Consider the following 23,521-nt stretch of genomic DNA (forward strand, 5'->3'; position numbering starts at 1 on the left):
TCATAAGTGATATTGACTTTGACGAGTAGTTGGCAAGCTTCTGGAAGTCGGCAATGTTTTCACAGTTACGGAAGACTTTTACATGTCAGTTCTACTCTGCAGCAAAAATACAGTATTCTTCTATTAGAAATAACAAATTTGGTGCCTGTATATCTGTTGATAACAATGCTACAAAACGTGATAGCAATTACTTCATGAACCGCTTGAGACTACTCATTAAGGTTAAAATACATTATAAATATATATAAACTAAACTAAACTTCGCCTGAACAGGCCATGAAGGCCCAACGGTACCGATCGGCTGCCGTGTCATCCTCAGAGCACGGGCGTCACTGGCTGCGGATATGGAGGGGCATGTGGTCAGAACACGCTCTACCGAGACCGGAGCCGCCTCTTTTCAGCCAATCAAGTAGCTCCTCGGTTTGCCTCACAAGGGCTGAGTGCACCCCGCTTGCCAACAGCGCTCGGCAGACCGGATGATCACCCATCCAAGTGCTAGCCTAGCCCGACAGCGCTTAACTTCGGTGATCTGACGGGAACCGGTGTTACCGCTGCGGCAAGGCCGTTGGCCACATAAATATATATACTCTGCCTTTAACACATTAAAAGATAATTATGTTGGAGAAGATCAGCGCTCTGAACGGCGATAGGAATAGAAATATGGTACCACTATTTGCTGGGAATTATCCTCATATTTATCACATGAAAAAGAGGGTAAATATACTTTGGCAAGTTCGAATTCTAGTCGTTCACTAATAAAAATACAATGGGTTACAGCATTCCAACAAAACTGCAACAGAACTGGATTGTTAACCATTTCTCATTTGAAGAAGCTTGGTCAGTTACGAGTAACGGCTACATTTCTCTTGTTGACAGGTTTAACGTTTTTTTTTTTTTTTTTTTTGGCGAAACACAGTGTAAATTGCACAAACTCAAATTACAATAGCTATTGCAACAGAATATTGAAACAGTGTCTTATTAAATAAGCAATAGGCGACCAGTATGGTCAATACCTTGTCGAAAACCTCATTGTGTCGGTTTGCTGTAACATAAGATAAGAAATTTCCCTTTACTTTCATCCTAGCACATTCTCTTTTCAATAGCTGTCGAAGATTCTTAAACCATAGTTTCTGCTGTGTTGCTGTGGATAAGAAAGTACCGTACGTTAACAAAATGGCAAAATACTCTCCTTTTCGCGTGCTATCACATGCTAAAATCTCAAAAGATTTAGGAATTATGAGGTATGTTATGAATGTTTCATTTCCGCGCGCGTGCGGTCAGTGAAGCTGACATAAAGCTAGAAGTAACGAGCAAAACAAATTCCTTTTAGCGATTAGTTTCTGTAAAATTGTTTGAGCAAGGTTGCAATGCGTGCGCCTCGATTCTGTCAGCACAGCGCGTCGCTAACCGGTGCGCCGAAAGCTACCAAAGCTCGTTCATTCCGGCTCGGCGGCAGGCGCGGGACTGCGCCAGTCGATGCCGCCACACGGCTGCCATTGTGTGCTACCTCGTTAGATAACGAGGGGATATCTTTCGTGCTGGGTCAAGCCGCTTCGCGCTGGGCCTGTCTGCGCAGGTAGGTCACTTTCCTTCTGGTTCAAATGGCTCTGAGCACCGTGGGACTTAACATCTGAGGTCAACAGTCCCCTAGATTTAGAACTACGTAAACCTACCTAACCTAAGCAGTTCACACACATCCATGACCGAGGCAGGATTCGAATCTGCGACCGTAGCAGCAGCGCGGTTCCGGACTGAAGCGCCTAGAACCGTTCGTCCACCGCGGCCGGCCTTTCTCCCTGTGCGCACCGTAACGTTCGTTAATCCACCACGCGGATTAGATCCGAATTTGGCTCACTTCCCTTCCTCGATAGCAACTGTTTATTGTTTTGTTTATTCATTTTATGTAATAATTACTGTACGCCTGTTAACGTTGCGCAGACAAAGAACAGCAGCGCACTTGCGACTCAGTAACCACTGTTTACAGTAACACATATTTTTATACTAACAATGCCTGATTCGTATGGTGCGCGCTGGTGCAGATAGAGGAGAGAGGTTGCTTGCCTACAATTAGGATCGCTCTCGCGTTAGCAAATGTAATATTGTTGTTAAGTAATTTAATTTCATACACGGTACTAGTCAGGAAAATTATTCACAATATGCCACTAAGAAATTTATTTTATTTTGTATAAAATGCGTGCTTGACCATCAGCCGCTTTTATTATAAACCCAAATATCGTCGACCGGAGTGTTATTTCACCAAGCCGCCGGCCGAAGTGGCCGTGCGGTTCTAGGCGCTACAGTCTGGAACCGCGCGACCGCTACGGTCGCATGTTCGAATCCTGACTCGGGCATGGATGTGTGTCATGTCCTTAGGTTAGTTAGGTTTAAGTAGTTCAAAGCTCTAGGGGACTGGTTAAGTCCCATAGTGCTCAGAGCCAATTGAACCATTTGAACCAAACCCAAATATCGACCGGTTTCAGTCATGGACCATCTTCACGGATAAAGGGTTAAAATGGTTAAGCCACAACATTACATTTGTCATTACTTAAATAATGTGTACTTTTAGAAGCAAACATACTAATAACAAATGTACACAATGTACACTTGTTATTATTATGTTTATTAATAACAAGTGTAAACACAGTGAACACTTGCTTTTAGTATGTTTACTTCCAAAAGTCCTGTGTCCTACATTGATATTCATGATATGCTCTACACATTATTTAAGTAATGACAAATACAGGGTTATTACAAATGATTGAAGAGATTTCACAGCTCTATAGTAACTTTATTATTTGAGATATTTTCAAAATGCTTTGCACACATGTACAAAAACTCAAAAAGTTTGTTTAGGCATTCACAAATGTTCGATATGTGCCCCTTTAGTGATTCGGCAGACATCAAGCCGATAATCAAGTTCCTCCCACACTCGGCGCAGCATGTCCCCATCAATGAGTTCGAAAGCATCGTTGATGCGAGCTCGTAGTTCTGCCACGTTTCTTGGTAGAGGAGATTTAAACACTGAATCTTTCACATAACCCCACAGAAAGAAACCGCATGGGGTTAAGTCGGGAGAGCGTGGAGGCCATGACATGAATTGCTGATCATGATCTCCACCACGACCGATCCATCGGTTTTCCAATCTCCTGTTTAAGAAATGCCGAATCATGATGGAAGTGCGGTGGAGCACCATCCTGTTGAAAGATGAAGTCGGCGCTGTCGGTCTCCAGTTGTGGCATGAGCCAATTTTCCGCGGGCTACGCGTGAAACTTGTCCGCACGCGTTCAACCGTTTCTTCGCTCACTGCAGGCCGACCCGTTGATTTCCTCTTACAGAGGCATCCAGAAGCTTTAAACTGCGCATACCATCGCCGAATGGAGTTAGCAGTTGGTGGATCTTTGTTGAACTTCGTCCTGAAGTGTCGTTGCACTGTTATGACTGACTGATTTGAGTGCATTTCAAGCACGACATCGCTTTCTCGGCTCCTGTCGCCATTTTGTCTCACTGCGCTCTCGAGCGCTCTGGCGGCAGAAACCTGAAGTGCGGCTTCAGCCGAACAAAACTTTATGAGTTTTTCTACGTATCTGTAGTGTGTCGTGACCATATGTCAATGAATGGGGCTACAGTGAATTTATGAAATCGCTTCAATCATTTGTAATAGCCCTGTATAATGTGGTGACTTAAACCATTTTAACCCTTTATCCGTGAAGATAGTCCATGACTGAACACGGTAATATTTGGGTTTAAAATAAAAGCTGCTGATGGTCAAACATGAATTTTATAAATTACTTGACGGCTGTTGATAGTCACCTTGCAAAAATGTTATTTTATGTTGTTTTGTGAAAAAAAATATACAGGGTGTCCACAATTAAAGTTCCAGTTTCAAATCGCTATAGAAGGAGAACCACTGCTCAGAATGACGTCAAGTTTGAACAGCATATTACTGACGCAGAGGGCAACGTCACAGAACACACACACACACACACACACACACACACACAAACACACACACACACACAAAGATTTTAATGAAAATTTTACCAGTAGATGGAACTCTATGCGTCTTAACGTATATGGGGTCGGCTACAAATGACAGAAGAATCGCAAAACGACGGCTAAGGTTTGAGTTGCAGATTACACCATCCGTACTAGAAATCGTGCATGACTGCACAGGTTCGACAGTCAACAGTTGTGGCACTGCTAGTTAGGTAGCTCATTCACAATGGCGAGGTCGTACCACATCGGATGGGAAAAATCAGGTTTTAACTGCCCTGAGATAAAAAACCACGTAAAAAAGCAAAATGACACCGGTTTCTAGTTGTCCTGGGGACAGAAACCGCATAAATAGGAATATGACATCGGTTTCTAACTGTCGTGATGCTAGCGCGAGACATGTTAAATATGCTGCCACTAGCTGAAGTCGAGAAACAGGATCTTTCCTGACAGATCGGAGTGTCTTTGGGAAGCGGTTCAGAAGCCGATGTGCAATGCGCGCCTCCAGTTCAGCTATGTTCTCAATTGGAGCACTGAACTCAGCATCTTTCAGATAACCCCACAGCCAGAAGTCACGCGGATTAAGATCAGGTGATCTGTACGGCATAGTTGTAGGGAAATGACGGCTGATAATCGTAGCATTTACGAAATGCCTCTGCAGCAGCCGCATCACTGGCTGTGCAATGTGCGGAGGAGCACCAACTTGCATAAAAATGACCCTACCCGTACATCAATGCTGTAGAAGGGTTCAAAGAACGCCGATGCGCAGAATACTCTCATAAACACTATATCACTGACGGTACGGGTAACAGGACCCGTGGGACTCATCTCCTCGAAAAAATATGCCCCTACGGTAAACGATGCAGTCAACCAGCAACACACAGTCACCTCCTCAGAACGGAGTGGTACCGGATGATATGCGTGCGGGTTTTCCGTTGACCATATTTTGCGATTCTGCGTATTGACATATCCTTGAAGATGGAAATGGGCTTCATCTGTCCACAGACTTTTCCACGGCCATTCAGTGTCCATTTCCAAGCGTGCGAGAAATTCCAGAGTGCCAGCCGAAGTGGCCGAGCGATTCTAGGCGCTTCAGTCTGGAACCGCGCGACCGCTACGGTCGCAGGTTCGAATCCTGCCTCGGACCTGGATGTGTGTGATGTCCTTAGGTTAGTTAGGTTTTTTTAAGTAGTTCTAAGTTCTAGGGGACTGATGACCTCAGAAGTTAAGTCCCATAGTGCTCAGAGCCAATTCCAGAGAGAATGTTTGTCTTTCTGGCAGGTCAGCAAGAAGCAACTCCTGAATATGGGTGATTTTGTGTTTCGTAGGATTTTATGCACCGTACTACCAAGCATGTGCAACGTTCAGGCAGTTCCCTGTGCACTGTATGTTTGCACACTAATGCTCGACCCTTGACCCTTCCTACAATGCTGTGGCCACATCTTCGATAGACATCGGATCAACTGCTTTCCTCCCTCTGCCACACTGCAATTCAAAAGAACCTGTCTTTTCGGTTTTGTAAATCTTTTCGAATTTTGCAACCATTTTGAAATGGTTCAAATAGCTCTGAGCGCTATGAGACTTAACATCTAAGGTCATCAGTCCCCTAGACTCAGAACTACTTAAACCTAAATAACTTAAGGACATCACACATATCCATACCCGAGGCAGGGTTCGAACCTGCGACCGCAGCAGCAGCGCGGTTCCTGACTGAAGTGCCTAGAACCGCTCGGCCACCGCGGCCGCGTAACCATTTTCTCTAGATCCTTAGCAGACAGGCATTTTTCATAACCTTGAGAGTCCGGAACTTCTGCACAGTTACTGGGGCACAGTCACCGTTTTCGTAATAGAGCCTTACCAGCAGCGCGCGATCCTTCGCAGAGACTGTCATACTGGGCATCTCAAATGCAAACTGAGGAACAGCCAACAGTCTGTTGGTGTGCATATTCTAATCCTTACAGAGCCATCTATTGGACAAATTTTCTTCTTTTTTTTTTCCTTAACGTTCCGTCTGCGTGAATAATATACTGTTCATATTTGACGTCATTCTGGGCAGTGGTTCTCTTTCTACAGCGTTTTGAAACTGGAACTTCAACTAAGGACAACCAGTATAATATTGAAGTTCGTCGTCAGTTAAATGACTAAGATTAACTGGTGTCCTCCATTCACATAGCAACCTTTAACAGCCATCTTCTAGATTCTTATGGTTCAGTCAATACTGATTAGAACTGTCACAAAGTTTCACAATATCAGAGACACCATAATAAACGCGGTTCCAGAGATAAGAAACATTACAGCTATGGGATCAGATCTTGACTGTCATAAATTAATAATATGTAAAGCATTCATTCGATATTCTTTGCCATGCGTCTTGGTACATAAAACTTTAAATTTTTTCGATGTTCTGAATGTATCTAGACATTTCCACACAAAATACCTCGATAGTAACCTCTAATGCTACCTACCCACTATTTTTTTTAAAAAGCTTTCATGTTTTGCTTAAGAAGTTAGTCATCAGATGTACGTTAGTTCCTCCTCATTTCCCTTCTGGAAGCGTTATTAGCGATTCTCTCGTGCTAGGGTTCCTATGCCTCTGAATCGAAACTGCTGTTTTTCTTTTAATTTCAGATACCTATTTCAGGCGCGGATCCAAGAGGTGGCGCTGTTACGGGGAGGGGGGGGGCATCACGACCCCACGAAAAAGAAAAAAAATAAATGTATTGTCCGACCACGATATTACTATAATTGACCCGCCTGTGGCCGTGATCGGGAACACGCGGTGAGGTTACCAAACTAGTACACGGGTGACGAAGGAAAACGTATAACACTGTGAGTGATTTCAAGGCAGGTTGTGCATGTATTATTAGGTGGTTCAGCGTGTTCTCGTGAAATATCACGATAAAAACTCACGATAAGCCGACCGAAGCGATCTCAATTTCAGGTGCAATAATATTGTTGTCGACTAGTACTGACTACTAACATAAATTAATAATAGTCATATATTTTAATATTATTATCAAAATCGTACGGATCTGTCGCATGTTAAATGTGAGAGTTACAGACAAGTTATATTTAGATTGGAGGGGGGGGGGGGGAGGTGAGAGAGAGAGAGAGAGGAACTCTGTATCCACGCTTACCCGCCGTTGTGGACGGAGACTATTCATAATCTAAGGCAGTTCTCTCCATCATATTCGTTAGTCAACCGGCATAAGAGAGCGGATGTAGACGGGCACAGGAATCGGTGAGTGAGGGATCGAGTGAAGTCGGTAAAAGAGGACGTTGGCACTTCGTGTATGACGAAAGTGCTGGTGACCGCGACCTGACAACACACGCTTCCGTCCAGCGCTGTGGGTTGCGCTGCGACAGCTGACACACGAAGGCGAGTACATCGCCTGAGAGAAGCCTCTGTCCAAAGGCGTCAGCGAGGGGGCGGTGGGGGAGGGAGAGGGGGAGCCAGAAAGCAAGAGGAGGCACCGACCCCCTCCAAGGAATTTAGGATACGTACTTTTAATATATTAGAGAGCATTTCTAGAAATAACTGTGCGAAGTGGGAATTACTGTGCCCTTAGAAGTCACTTTCTTTAGAGTGGACATGGAAAATGTCAGAAAAATAAAAAATAAAGTGTATTGCTGATGATTAAAATTCTGCTGGGTGTTGTACCGCGTTATTGTTTAAAATACTTTAATTATAAAGTGTTGTAAAACCGTCGTTTCGACCGTATTACAACGGCATTCCTAAGGGTAAGACTGCTTTTGCTGGAGGAGAGGTACCTCTGTTTATTGCAGGCGATCTGTGTCAATACGTCGCCGGCCGGTGTGGCCGTGCGGTTCTAGGCGCTTCAGTTTGGAACCGCGAGACCGCTACGGTCGCAGGTTCGAATCCTGCCTCGGGCATGGATGTGTGTGATGTCCTTAGGTTAGTTAGGTTTAAGTAGTTCTAAGTTCTAGGCGACTGATGACCTCAGCAGTTAAGTCCCATAGTGCTCAGAGCCATTTGAACCATTTGTCAATACGTCATACTTGTTGTTGTTATGGTCTTCAGTCCTGAGACTGGTTTGATGCAGCTCTCCATGCTACTCTATCCTGCGCAAGCTTCTTCATCTCCCAGTACCTACTGCAACCTACATCCTTTTGAATCTGCTTAGTGTATTCATCTCTTGGTCTCCCTCTACGATTTTTACCCTCCACGCTGCCCTCCAATACTAAATTGGTGATCCCTTGATGCCTCAGAACATGTCCTACCAACCGATCCCTTCTTCTGGTCAAGTTGTGCCACAAACTTCTCTTCTCCCCAATCCTATTCAATACCTCCTCATTAGTTATGTGATCTACCCATCTAATCTTCAGCATTCTTCTGTAGCACCACATTTCGAAAGCTTCTATTCTCTTCTTGTCCAAACTACTTACCGTCCATGTTTCACTTCCATACATGGCTACACTCCATACAAATACTTTCAGAAATGACTTCCTGACACTTAAATCTATACTCGATGTTAACAAATTTCTCTTCTTCAGAAACGCTTTCCTTGCCATTGCCAGTCTACATTTTATATCCTCTCTACTTCGACCATCATCAGTTATTTTGCTCCCCAAATAGCAAAACTCCTTTACTACTTTAAGTGTCTCATTCCCTAATCTAATACCCTCAACATCACCTGACTTAATTCGACTACATTCCATTATCCTCGTTTTGCTTTTGTTGATGTTCATCTTATATCCTCCCTTCAAGACACCATCCATTCCTTTCAACTGCTCTTCCAAGTCCTTTGCTGTCTCTGACAGAATTACAATGTCATCGGCGAACCTCAACGTTTTTATTTCTTCTCCATGGATTTTAATACCTACTCCGAATTTTTCTTTTGTTTCCTTTACTGCTTGCTCAATATACAGATTGAATAACATCGGTGAGAGGCTACAACCCTGTCTTACTCCCTTCTTAACCACTGCTTCCCTTTCATGTCCCTCGACTCTTATAACTGCCATCTGGTTTCTGTACAAATTGTAAATAGCCTTTCGCTCCCTGTATTTTACCCCTGCCACCTTTAGAATTTGAAAGAGAGTATTCCAGTCAACATTGTCAAAAGCTTTCTCTAAGTCTACAAATGCTAGAAACGTAGGTTTGCCTTTCCTTAATCTTTCTTCTAAGATAAGTCGTAAGGTCAGTATTGCCTCACGTGTTCCAACATTTCTACGGAATCCAAACTGATCTTCCCCGAGGTCGGCTTCTACCAGTTTTTCCATTCGTCTGTAAAGAATTCGTGTTAGTATTTTGCAGCTGTGGCTTATTAAACTGATTGTTCGGTAATTTTCACATCTGTCAACACCTGCTTTCTTCGGGATTGGAATTATTATATTCTTCTTGAAGTCTGAGAGTATTTCGCCTGTTTCATACATCTTGCTCACCAGATGGTAGAGTTTTGTCAGGACTGGCTCTCCCAAGGCCGTCAGTAGTTCCAATGGAATGTTGTCTACTCCGGGGGCCTTGTTTCGACTCAGGTCTTTCAGTGCTCTGTCAAACTCTTCACGCAGTATCGTATCTCCCATTTCATCTTCATCTACATCCTCTTCCATTTCCATAATATTGTCCTCAAGTTCATCGCCCTTGTATAGACCCTCTATATACTCCTTCCACCTTTCTGCTTTCCCTTCTTTGCTTAGAACTGGGTTTCCATCTGAGCTCTTGATGTTCATACAAGTGGTTCTCTTATCTCCAAAGGTCTCTTTAATTTTCCTGTAGGCAGTATCTCTCTTACCCCTAGTGAGATAAGCCTCTACATTCTTACATTTGTCCTCTAGCCATCCCTGCTTCGCTATTTTGCACTTCCTGTCGATCTCATTTTTAAGACGTTTGTATTCCTTTTTGCCTGCTTCACTTACTGCATTTTTATATTTTCTCCTTTCATCAATTAAATTCAATATTTCTTCTGTTACCCAAGGATTTCTACTAGCCCTCGGCTTTTTACCCACTTGATCCTCTGCTGCCTTCACTACTTCATCCCTCAAAGCTACCCATTCTTCTTCTACTGTATTTCTTTCCCCCATTCCTGTCAATTGTTCCCTTATGCTCTCCCTGAAACTCTCTACAACCTCTGGTTCTTTCAGTTTATCCAGGTCCCATCTCCTTAAATTCCCACCTTTTTGCAGTTTCTTCAGTTTTAATCTACAGGTCATAACCAATAGATTGTGGTCAGAGTCCACATCTGCCCCTGGAAATGTCTTACAATTTAAAACCTGGTTCCTAAATCTCTGTCTTACCATTATATAATCTATCTGATACCTTTTAGTATCTCCAGGGTTCTTCCATGTATACAACCTTCTATCATGATTCTTAAACCAAGTGTTAGCTATGATTAAGTTGTGCTCTGTGCAAAATTCAACCAGGCGGCTCCCTCTTTCATTTCTTAGCCCCAATCCATATTCACCTACTACGTTTCCTTCTCTCCCTTTTCCTACACTCGAATTCCAGTCACCCATGACTATTAAATTTTCGTCACCCTTCACTATCTGAATAATTTCTTTTATTTCATCATACATTTCTTCAATTTCTTCGTCATCTGCAGAGCTAGTTGGCATATAAACTTGTACTACTGTAGTAGACATGGGCTTCGTATCTATCTTGGCCACAATAATGCGTTCACTATGCTGTTTGTAGTAGCTTACCCGCATTCCTATTTTCCTATTCATTATTAAACCTACTCCTGCATTACCCCTATTTGACTTTGTGTTTATAACCCTGTAGTCACCTGACCAGAAGTCTTGTTGCTCCTGCCACCGAACTTCACTAATTCCCACTATATCTAACTTTAACCTATCCATTTCCCTTTTTAAATTTTCTAACCTACCTGCCCGATTAAGGGATCTGACATTCCACGCTCCGATCCATAGAACGCCAGTTTTCTTTCTCCTGATAACGACATCCTCTTGAGTAGTCCCCGCCCGAAGATCCGAATGGGGGACTATTTTACCTCCGGAATATTTTACCCAAGAAGACGCCATCATCATTTAATCATACAGTAAAGCTGCATGCCCTCGGGAAAAATTACGGCCGTAGTTTCCCCTTGCTTTCAGCCGTTCGCAGTACCAGCACAGCAAGGCCGTTTTGGTTATTGTTGCAAGGCCAGATCAGTCAATCATCCAGACTGTTGCCCTTGAAACTACTGAAAAGGCTGCTGCCCCTCTTCAGGAACCACACGTTTGTCTGGCCTCTCAACAGATACCCCTCCGTTGTGGTTGCACCTACGGTACGGCTATCTGTATCGCTGAGGCACGCAAGCCTCCCCACCAACGGCAAGGTCCATGGTTCATGGGGGGACGTCATACTTGTGAAGCTTTATTGGTCCTAAGATATAGTAGACTAGTCATGATGAACAGAAGCTATTAGCGGGATGTCCGGCTTGTCAGTGATTGGAAACAGTCTGCAGGTCAGCTCTTGGCTTGTAAAAGGCACGTTTCCTTCCTGGTGTGTGTGGAAATGCAATGCACTGACAGTCACCATACAGCTGGTTGTTGAAGCTATCGCGTCCGTGCCCGGTGAGGCTTCTGTCTCGCGACCGAGCGTAGGACGGGGATATCCGGCAGCCACGACACGTCTTGCTCTTAGAAAGACCGTTGTAATGTTTTGCAATTTATAATTAGAGTATTTTCTACAACGACGCCGAACAGCACCCAGAAGAATTCCGACCATCATGACATCGGCCGCGGAAACCACATAGTTATGTCAGTGTATCTCTGTTTGTTCGTAGCTGACTTGTGCTCAAAAAATTGAGAACGTATTCTGATACCATAGATGGTGCTCACCGGATCGGCGCAAAAAATAATGAGAGAAATCAGAAAAAAAATATGTTAGTAAGGACGATCTAAGGGACATACAGAAAAACGGACCGGTTCTAGGTGCCAATGCAAAAGTTTTTATAACTTGATCCTTGGAAAGAAGGAAACTGCAACCAGTCATTGTTAATAATGTTATTTATTTACACAAACAGCGCCGTTACAGGTTTGTAACTGACAGGTCCATCTTTAAACGGTTGCCGCACGGTGTGGCTGCGCGGTTAGAGGCGCTTTGTCACCGATTGCGCGGTCGTCTCGCCAGAGGTTAGAGTCCTGGATGTGTGTGTTGTTCTTAGCATAAGTTAGTTTAAATAATGTGTAAGTCTAGGGACCGATGACCTCAGCAGGTTGGTCTCTTAGGAGTTCACACACATTTGAACTTTTTTTTTTAACGGCTATTCGAGTTTATATTCCATTTGGCGTTGTTTGCATTAGTCTTTGGCTGTTTTTTCAACAACTTATGTAAACAACAGAAAAATAAATGTAAAATGTAATACAAACATGAATAGCCGTCTGAAGATGGACTTGTCGGTTTGAAACCGGTAACAGTGCTATTTGCGTAAATAAATTGCATTATCTACATCTACATTTACGTCTACATGGATACTCTGCAAATCACATTTAATTGCCTGGCGGAGGGTTCATCGAACCACCTTCACAATTCTCTATTATTCCAATCTCGTATAGCGCGAGGAAAGAATGAACACCTATATCTTTCCGTACGAGCTCTGATTTCCCTTATTTCATCTTGGTGATCGTTCCTCCATATGTAGGTCTGTGTCAACAAAATATTTTCCCATTCGGAGGAGAAAGTTGATGATTGGAATTTTGTGAGAAGATCCCGTCGCAACGAAAAACGCCTTTCTTTTAATGATGTGCAGCCCAAATCCTATATCATTTCTGTGACACCCTCTCCCATATTTCGCGATAATACAAAACGTGCTGCCTTTCTTTGAAGTTTTTCGATCTACTCCGTCAGTCCTATCCGGTAAGGATCCCACACCGCGCAGCAGTATTGTAAAAGAGGACGGACACGCGTAGTGTAGGCCGTCTCCTTGGTAGGTCTGTAACATTTTCTAAGTGTCCTGCCAGTAAAACGCAGTCAACAGTGGATGGTTGATGTTTTCTTCTTTGCAAGAATCAGGTTGTATTCTGTTCATAGTCACGATCTCAGCAATGTCAGTTTTCGACAAAATAGCAGGAAGAAAGTTTTTGTCTCACGCGGCACACACAGTCTTAATCTGCCAGGAAGTTTCATATCAGCGCACACTCCGCTGCAGAGTGAAAATCTCATTCTGGAAACATCCCCCAGGCTGTGGCTAAGCCATGTTTCCTCAATATCCTTTCCTCCAGCAGTGCTAGTTCTACAAGGTTCGCAGGAGAGCTTCTGTGAAGTTTGGAAAGTAGGAGACAAGGTACTGGCGGAAGTAAAGCTGTGAGGACGGGGCGTGCGTCGTGCTTGGGTAGCTCAGATTGTAAAGCACTTGCCGGCGAAAGGCAAAGGTCCCTAGTTCGAGTTTCGGTCCGGCACACAGTTTTAATTTGCCAGGAAGTTTCAATCGTAAAGTATGCTTCTAGATTTTTTTTCAAAGGCAGTCATAATTTATAGGCTATGGTTTAATCAGTTATCGCTATTAGATCTCAAATGGTATGTTAAATACTAAATTAAGTTCAAAATGTCCTGTTCTATACACCATTGCAACCGTAAAATTGACGAGGGTTTAGTAATCTAGGGTAAAGCCTTGGAAATCCAGAAGAAAGCACAGTCTGGGAGAAAAACCATGCTCCATCTGCCTAGGCATCTTCGAAAGACTTTCTCCGTGGTTTGGCGTCTGTATCAAGTCTATAGACATGCAACAGAGTACCTAGGACACAACAGCACTGAAAAGGCGTCTGGCTTTTTTTTTTTTTTTTTTTTTACGAAATATCACTTAGAACGTTTCCCATTGCCACTCTCCACATAACATAGATCGGCTTGTCTGTCAGGCTGGTCAAGACGAAGTATGCCATTTCCGTGACGCGGCGTATATAGTGCTCTCATGCGGTCAGGGTTCATACGAACCTTTACTAAACAGTCTTGAACTTGATTGCTGAACGATTTTTCCAGTAATTGTTCGTCTTGTTTCTCCTGTGATGCCTGTATGTGTACATAAAATGTGACTGTCAGTGTTCTGAGACAAATTGGTTGTAGCATTATGGCAAAAGAATATAGGGTGTTTTTAACTAATCTGTTGTACCCCACATCCTGGATGACTAATGGGACAATAAACAGCATTTTATAAAGTACTTCACGGTTGTTGAACCGCACCTTATGGAAACATTACAAAGTCGTTTCTCTGTCGCTTTCTCGTACAGCTCTTATCAAGCTATAGGAAAGTATCGCCCCAACAGAGTCCGTCGCAGTTTTCCAGGACGTCCACTCTTGGCTCACCATTGCAAGATTAACATGGCTGTGGTATACCTGACCGACACTTGTCACCCACTTACCAAGGCAACACTCCCTCTCTCGCTGATCTACAACTTAATCTCAACACTAGTGTTTTTTTTTCACACTGAAGCGATGCGATATTCGGTACGATTCGTTCTAATTAGGATCGAGCGACGCGACATTTGTAGGTGCAACTATCACATTCCCACCGGGACGTTGTGATATGCGATACTATACGCGATGCGACCTGCGTCAAGACAAATAACAAGGCAGCACGAATCACGTTTCTGGCTCACAAGGAGAACACGGCAGGTGCCATAGCCTGATTTCCCAGACTGTTCGCTCAGTGGGAGACGAGTCAAAATAAGCGAACACATGTCTCGGTTGATTCGTAGAAACTCGATCGTTTCTGAGAAAACGACAGTCAAAGTCAACATCTACACATCTACATAGATACCCCGCCAGAGGGCACCCTGTATCACTTCTAGTCATTTCCTTTCCTGTTCCACTCGCAAATAAAACAAGGGAAAAACGACTATCTATATGCCTCCATATGAGCCCTAATTTCTCGCGTCTTATCTTCGCGGTCCTTACGAGCATTGTATTTTGGCGGCAATAGAATCATTCGGCAGTCAGTTCCAAATACCGATTCTCTAAATTTTCTCAGTAGTGTTCCTCGAACGTCGCCTTGTCTCCAGGGATTCCCAGTTGAGTTCTCGAAGCACCTCTGTAACACTTACGTGTTTGTTCAAACCTCTCTCTTCTTTCTGAGCCTTGTCCCGCAGATACGAAGGATCGACCATGGTTAATCGGACGTGGCATGTTAAGTTTAAGGGGTGGCCGGATGCCCTTCCTGTCGCCACCCCGTAACCCCCCCCCCAGCTATTTGCGTCTAGTGTAAGCCATGGAAAAGTACAAACGTGTTGCAAATGTCTACGAGTCGTGTAACTGAGGCAGAACGTGGGGACCAGCCCGGTATTCACCTAGGGGGATGTGGGAAACCGCCTAAAAATCACAACCAGGCTGGCTGGCACACCGGCCCTTCGTCGTTAATCCGCCGGGCGGATTCGATCCTGGGGCGGCGCGCCTACGCGAGTCCAGGAAGTCTCGGCTACCCTGGTGGGTATGTGTTGTTCGAACCTACCGGTAACAAATGTACGAGGTGCATTCAGGTTCTAAGGCCTCCGATTTTTTTTCTAATTAACTACACACCCGAAATCGATGAAACTGGCATTACTTCTCGACGTAATCGCTCTGCAGACGTACACATTTTTCACAACGCTGACGCCATGATTCCATGGCAGCGGCGAAGGCTTCTTTAGGAGTCTGTTTTGACCACTGGAAAATCGCTGAGGCAATAGCAGCACGCCTGGTGAATGTGCGGCCACGGAGAGTGTCTTTCATTGTTGGAAAAAGCCAAATGTCACTAGGAGCCAGGTCAGGTGAGTAGGGAGCATGAGGAATCACTTCAAAGTTGTTATCACGAAGAAACTGTTGCGTAACGTTAGCTCGATGTGCGGGTGCGTTGTCTTGGTGAAACAGCGCATGCACAGCCCTTCCCAGACGTTTTTGTTACAGTGGAGGAAGGAATTTGTTCTTCAAAACATTTTCGTAGGATGCACCTATTACCGTAGTGCCCTTCGGAACGCAATGGGTAAGGATTACGCCCTCGCTGTCCCCGAACATGGACACCATCATTTTTTCAGCACTGGCGATTACCCGAAATTTTTTTGGTGGCGGTGAATCTGTGTGCTTCCATTGAGCTGACTGGCGCTTTGTTTCTGGATTGAAAAATGGCATCAACGTCTCATCCATTGTCACAACCGACGGAAAGAAAGTCCCATTCATGCTGTCGTTGTGCGTCAACATTGTTTGGCAACATGCCACACGGGCAGCCATGTGGTCGTCCGTCAGCATTCGTGGCATCCACCTGGATGACACTTTCCGCATTTTCAGGTCGTCATGCAGGATTGTGTGCACAGAACCCACAGAAATGCCAACTCTGGAGGCGATCTGTTCAACAGTCATTCGGCGATCCCCCAAAACAATTCTCTCCACTTTCTCGATCATGTCGTCAGACCGGCTTGTGTGAGCCCGAGGTTGTTTCGGTTTGTTGTCACACAATGTTCTGCCTTCATTAAACTGTCGCACCCACGAATGCACTTTCGACACATCCATAACTCCATCACCACATGTCTCCTTCAACTGTCAATGAATTTCAATTGGTTTCACACCACGCAAATTCAGAAAACGAATGTTTGCACGCTGTTCAAGTAAGGAAAACGTCGCCATTATAAGTATTTAAAACAGTTCTCATTCTCGCCGCTGGCGGTAAAATTCCATCTGCCGTATGGTGCTGCCATCTCTGGGACGTATTGACAACGAACGCGGCCTCATTTTAAAACAATGCGCATGTTTCTATCTCTTTCCAGTCCGGAGAAAAAAAATCGGAGGCCTTAGAACTTGAATGCACCTCGTAGCAGCCTGCCTCTGAATTGCTTCCATGTCCTGTCCTGGTTCGGATCCCAAACAGCCGAACAGTACTTAAGAATAGGTAGCACCAGTGTATGGTCTCCTTTACAGATGAATCACACTTTCCTACAATTCTCCCAATAAACAGAAGCTGGCCATTCGCATTCCCTACCACGGTTCTCATACGCTCGCTCCATTTGATATCGCTTTGCGTTACGCCGAGATATTTCGTACTTGAGTGTGTCAAGCTGGACACTAGTAATACTGCACTGAACATTACAGGTTTGTTCTTTCTACTCATCCACATTATTACATTTCCCCACATTGAGAGCTATCCGCCATTCATCACACCAACTAGAAATTTTGTCTAAGTCGTTTTGTATCTTCCAACAGTCACTGGACTTACCCTGTACCACAGCACCAACAGCAAACAAGCACAGATTGTTGCCCACCGCATCCGCCAAATCGTTTATGTATACAGAGAACAACAGCCGTCCTGTCACATTCCCAGGTGCATTCCTAACGATATCCTTGTCCCTGATGAACTCTCGTCGTCGAGGACAACATACTGAGTTCTATTACTTAAGAAGTCTTCGAGACATCCACATACCTGTGAACTTACCCCTTGTGCTCGTACCTTCGTTAACAGCCTGCAATGGTGCAGCGTGTCAAATGTTTTTTGGAAAACTAGAAATATAGAATCTTCTTGTTGTCCTCCATCCATAGTTCACAGTATATTACATGAGAAAAGATCAAGCTGAGTTTCGCACGAGCGATGCTTCCTAAGACCGTGCTGATTCGTGGATATAAAAATATCAGTCTCAAGAAAATTTATTATATTCAACCTGAGAATATTTTCGAGGATTCTGCAGCAAACCGAAGTTAGGGATATTGATCTGTAATTTTGCGGGTCCGTTCTTTTATCCTTCTTATGTACAGGAGTCAAAAGCGCTTATTTACATTCGCTTGGGACTTTGTGCTGGGCGAGAGATTCGCGATAACCGCGAGCTAATAAGATACTTTATGTGCCTTTAAGCGATGAAATAGTACAGTCGAAGCGATGCCACAATGTACACACATCAAAAATGGTTTTGCACACCCCGGTTCCCAGAATTCCTGAAGACAGACGTTGACTGTGGATATTGTATCACAGACACAGTCCCTTTGACTGTTCAGAGATGTCACTAAACCCACCCAAAGATGTAAACAACCATGCATGAGCAGCGCCTATTAGACGGAGGAGGTCGGACAGCCGATCAGTTCCAGTCATTCCACCAAGAAGGAGGTACACGGATCCTGTTGTCTGTAGTTCAACCACGCCTAGACGGTCAATACCGCATTGTTACTTTCTGCCAGGAAGGGCTCTCAACAAGGGAAGTGTCCAGCGTCTCGGAGTGAACCAAAGTGGTGTTGTTCGGACATGGAGGAGATACAGAGAGACAGGCTACTACTGCAGTTGATGACCGCTACCTGCGGATTATGGCTCAGAGGAATCCTGACAGCAACGCCACCATGTTGAATATTGCTTTTCGTACAGCTACAGGTCGTCGTGTAAGGACTCAAACTATGCGCAACAGGCTGCATGATGCGCAACTTCACTCCCGACGTCCTTGGCGAGATCCATATTTGCAACCACGACACCATGTAGCGCGGTATAGATGAGCCCAGCAACATGCCAAATGGACCGCTCATGATTGGCATCACGTTCTCTTCACCGATGAGTGTCGCATATGGCTTCAACCAGACAATCGTCGGAGACGTGTTTGGAGGCAATCTGGTCCGGCTGAACGCCTTAGAAGCACCGTCCAGCGAGTGCAGCAAGGTGGAGGTTCCCTGCTGTTTTGGAGTGGCATTATGTGGAGCCAACGTACGCCGTTCGTGGTCATGGAAGGCGCCGTAACGGCTGTATGATACCTGAATACCATCCTCCGACCGACAGTGCAACCATATCGGCAGCATATTGGCAAGGCATTCGTCTTCATGAACGACAATTCGCGCCCCCGTCATGCACATCTTGAGAATGACTTCCTTCAGCATAACGACGTCGCTCGATTAGAGTGGCCAGCATGTTCTCCAGACATGAACCCTATCGAACATGCCTGGGATAGATGAAAAGGGCTGTTTATGGACGACGTGATCTACCAACCACTCTACGCCGAAACGCCGTTGATTAGTGGGACAATCTGGACCAACAGTGTCTTGATGAACTTGTGGATAGTATGCCACGACGAATACAGGCATGCATCAATGCAAGATGACGTGCTACTGGGTATTAGAGGTACTGGTGAGTACAGCAATCTGGACCACCACCTCTGAAGGTCTCGCTGTATGGAGGTACTACATGCATTGAGTGGTTTTCATGAGCAATAAAAAGGGCGGAAATGATGTTTATGTTGATCTCTATTCCAATTTTCTGTACAGGTTCCGGAACTCTCGGAACCGAGGTGATGCAATACTTTTTTGATGTGTGTATATTGAAATAACGTTGTATGTCTGTCTGATGAATGACTTAAAAAACAATAACTGAAAGAAAAAAAAACTATTTGAAATTATTTTCTGTTAAATTCTTGTAGTGTATCTTGAATTGTAATCAGCTGCAAGCGCCAGTTTTCGGAAAAGTGATCCGTTATGCATAGCTTGCCGTGAAGTTATTGCCAAACCGTGATATCTTCAGCAATGTAAACGGCATTTCTTTCGCGAGTGAGATTCATACATAGGAATTTCGTGCTCGTGGTGTACGGAATTTCTACGTTTCGAATGTTTTTACGATTGATATAATCCAAGGGATTGGGCAAAATCTTTCTGAAAAATAACAGATGAATATAATATAAGAATTAAGAATTGATAAATGAATGAAATACATGAATACGAGAAACTAAAAAGATTGTAACCCCTGAAAATACTATACATACATATACAATAAATGTATGACACTTACTGTGAAACCCAGTTGTATCGTCTAACTTGATAGGAAACTTACGTGTAGTAATCTACGGACATGAGTAGATCAATGTAAAAAAGGAAAATATACAAAAACAATAATCGGGTTTCGAACACGAGACACAAAAGTGAGAGGCCGCGACATAGACACTGAGCCATCATTTGGGATGAACGTTTCGCCCACTTAAAGTTGCATACATTACGTCGAGACCTTTGATAGTCGTTTCCTCAGAAACAGTTGAGTACATACGGATAAGCCGAAACATGTGTTCCTTTTTTTTTACCCCTATTCCACCGGGTGAAGTTTCTGGGATTTCGTGTTATGGCTCCTGCCGTGTACACTCCTCAATTGCAACCATGAGCTCTTCAGAAGAGGACGTCATTTTGGCTTATCAATATTTAAAGCTCAAACAACTGAAAAAGAAAAGGAAGTACTGGGTGCGCCCGAGCAATGCTATTAATATCGAACATAGATCGGCTGTGCTTTCTCGTGAGCTCTCCCAACACGAAAGTAACTTCCTCGAATTCTACAGAATGCGTCCACACAGTTCCCACTTTTTGGAGCAACTAAAGACAGCTGCTCTGACAAGACAGGACACAAATTTTCGACTTGCAGTTTCTCCTGTTGAGAAGGTACTCCTTACAAAAGACAAGTTCGTGTCAGTGTTTCAGTGACGATAAAATTCCCCTATAAAAAGTTTAGTTTTAGTAAGCCAAACTATTATGGTACTGTATTCAGTGTGGTTCATACACTGGAGAGCCAAAGAAACTGGTACACCTGTCTAATATCGTGTAGGGCCCCCGCGAGCACGCAGAAGTGCCGCAACACGACGTGGCATGGACTCTACTAATGTCTGAAATAGTGCTCGAGAGAACTGACACCATGAATCCTGCAGGGCTGTCCATAAATCAGTATGAGCACGAGGGGGTGGAGATCTCTTCCGAACAGCACATTGCAAGAAATTCCAGATATGCTCAATAACTTTCTTGACTGGGGAGTTTGGTAGCAGGCCAAAGTGTTTAAACTTATAAGAGTGCTCCTGGAACCACTCTGTAGCAATTCTGGATGTTTCGGGTGCCGCATTGTCCTGCTGGAATTGCCCAAGTCCGTCGGAGTGCACAATGGACATGAATGGATGCAGATAAATAGACAGGATGCTTACGTACGTGTCACCTGTCAGAGTAGTATCTAGACGTATCAGGGGTCCCATATCACTCCAACTGCATACGCTCCACACCATAACAGAATCTTCACCAGCTTGAACAGTCCCCTGCTGGCATGCAGGTCAATGGATTCATACCAGTACACAATTTGAAACGAGACTCTTCCGACCAGGCAACATGTTTCAGTCATCAACAGTCTAATGTAGTTGTCGATGGGCCCAGGCGAGGCTTAAAGCTTTGTGTTGTGCAGTCATCAAGGGCACACGGGTAGGACTTCGGTCCGAAACTCATATCGATGATGTTTCGTTGCATGGTTCGCACGTTGACACCTCCCGATGGCCCAGCATTGAAATCTGCAGCAATTTGCGGAAAGCTTGCACTTCTGCACATTGAACGATTATCTTCAGTCTTCGTTGGTCCCGTTCTTGCAGGATATTTTTCTGTCCGATTCCTGATATTCACGGTGTTGTTGTTGTTGTTGTCTTCAGTCCTGAGACTGGTTTGATGCAGCTCTCCATGCTACTCTATCCTGTGCAAGCTTCTTCATCTCCCAGTACCTACTGCAACCTACATCCTTCTGAATCTGCTTAGTGTATTCATCTCTTGGTCTCCCTCTACGATTTTTACCCTCCACGCTGCCTTCCAATACTAAATTGGTGATCCCTTGATGCCTCAGAACATGTCCTACCAACCGATCCCTTCTTCTGGTCAAGTTGTGCCACAAACTTCTCTTCTCCCCAATCCTATTCAATACTTCCTCATTAGTTATGTGATCTACCCATCTAATCTTCAGCATTCTTCTGTAGCACCTCATTTCAAAAGCTTCTATTCTCTTCTTGTCCAAACTATTTACCGTCCATGTTTCACTTCCATACATGGCTACACTCCATACAAATACTTTCAGAAATGACTTCCTGACACTTAAATCTATACTCGATGTTAACAAATTTCTCTTCTTCAGAAACGCTTTCCTTGCCATTGCCAGTCTACATTTTATATCCTCTCTACTTCGACCATCATCAGTTATTTTGCTCCCCAAATAGCAAAACTCCTTTACTACTTTAAGTGTCTCATTTCCTAATCTAATACCCTCAGCATCACCCGACTTAATTCGACTACATTCCATTATCCTCGTTTTGCTTTTGTTGATGTTCATCTTATATCCTCCCTTCAAGACACCATCCATTCCGTTCAACTGCTCTTCCAAGTCCTTTGCTGTCTCTGATAGAATTACAATGTCATCGGCGAACCTCAAAGTTTTTATTTCTTCTCCATGGATTTTAATACCTACTCCAAATTTTTCTTTTGTTTCCTTTACTGCTTGCACAATATACAGATTGAATAACATTGGGGAGAGGCTACAACCCTGCCTCACTCCCTTCCCAACCGCTGCTTCCCTCTCATGCCCCTCGACTCTTATAACTGCCATCTGGTTTCTGTACAAATTGTAAATAGCCTTTCGCTCCCTGTATTTGAACCCTGCCACCTTTAGAATTTGAAAGAGAGTATTCCAGTCAACATTGTCAAAAGCTTTCTCTAAGTCTACAAATGCTAGAAACGTAGGTTTGCCTTTCCTTAATCTTTCTTCTAAGATAAGTCGTAAGGTCAGTATTGCCTCACGTGTTCCAGTATTTCTACGGAATCCAAACTGATCTTCCCCGAGGTCAGCTTCTACTAGTTTTTCCATTCGTCTGTAAAGAATTCGTGTTAGTATTTTGCAGCTGTGGCTTATTAAACTGATTGTTCGGTAATTTTCACATCTGTCAACACCTGCTTTCTTTGGGATTGGAATGATTATATTCTTCTTGAAGTCTGATGGTATTTCGCCTGTTTCATACATCTTGCTCACCAGATGGTAGAGTTTTGTCAGGACTGGCTCTCCCAAGGCCGTCAGTAGTTCTACTGGAATGTTGTCTACTCCGGGGGCCTTGTTTCGACTCAGGTCTTTCAGTGCTCTGTCAAACTCTTCACGCAGTATCGTACCTCCCATTTCATCTTCATCTACATCCTCTTCCATTTCCATAATATTGTCCTCAAGTTCATCGCCCTTGTATAGACCCTCTATATACTCCTTCCACCTTTCTGCTTTCCCTTCTTTGCTTAGAACTGGATTTCCATCTGAGCTCTTGATGTTCATACAAGTGGTTCTCTTATCTCCAAAGGTCTCTTTAATTTTCCTGTAGGCAGTATCTATCTTACCCCTAGTGAGATAAGCCTCTACATCCTTACATTTGTCCTCTAGCCATCCCTGCTTAGCCATTCTGCACTTCCTGTCGATCTCATTTTTGAGACGTTTGTATTCCTTTTTGTCTGCTTCATTTACTGCATTTTTATATTTTCTCCTTTCATCAATTAAATTCAATATTTCTTCTGTTACCCAAGGATTTCTACTAGCCCGAGTCTTTTTACCTACTTGATCCTCTGCTGCCTTCACTACTTCATCCCTCAAAGCTACCCATTCTTCTTCTACTGTATTTCTTTCCCCCATTCCTGTCAATTGTTCCCTTATGCTCTCCCTGAAACTCTCTACAACCTCTGGTTCTTTCAGTTTATCCAGGTCCCACCTCCTTAAATTCCCACCTTTTTGCAGTTTCTTCAGTTTTAATCTACAGGTCATAACGAATAGATTGTGGTCAGAGTCCACATCTGCCCCTGGAAATGTCTTACAATTTAAAACCTGGTTCCTAAATCTCTGTC

General features: G+C 44.0%; 1 protein-coding gene and 1 pseudogene across 1 annotated transcript in view; both read right to left on the minus strand.

Moving 5' to 3' along the window:
• The window catches only part of LOC126161606 (uncharacterized), a 291,084-nt gene that overhangs the window by 209,283 nt on the left and 58,280 nt on the right, over positions 1–23,521 (minus strand). The window lies entirely within an intron of this gene.
• On the minus strand, positions 453–570 carry LOC126164114 (5S ribosomal RNA; annotated as a pseudogene).

Source organism: Schistocerca cancellata, chromosome 2, assembly GCF_023864275.1.
Source record: "Schistocerca cancellata isolate TAMUIC-IGC-003103 chromosome 2, iqSchCanc2.1, whole genome shotgun sequence".
NCBI classification, from domain to species: domain Eukaryota; kingdom Metazoa; phylum Arthropoda; class Insecta; order Orthoptera; family Acrididae; genus Schistocerca; species Schistocerca cancellata.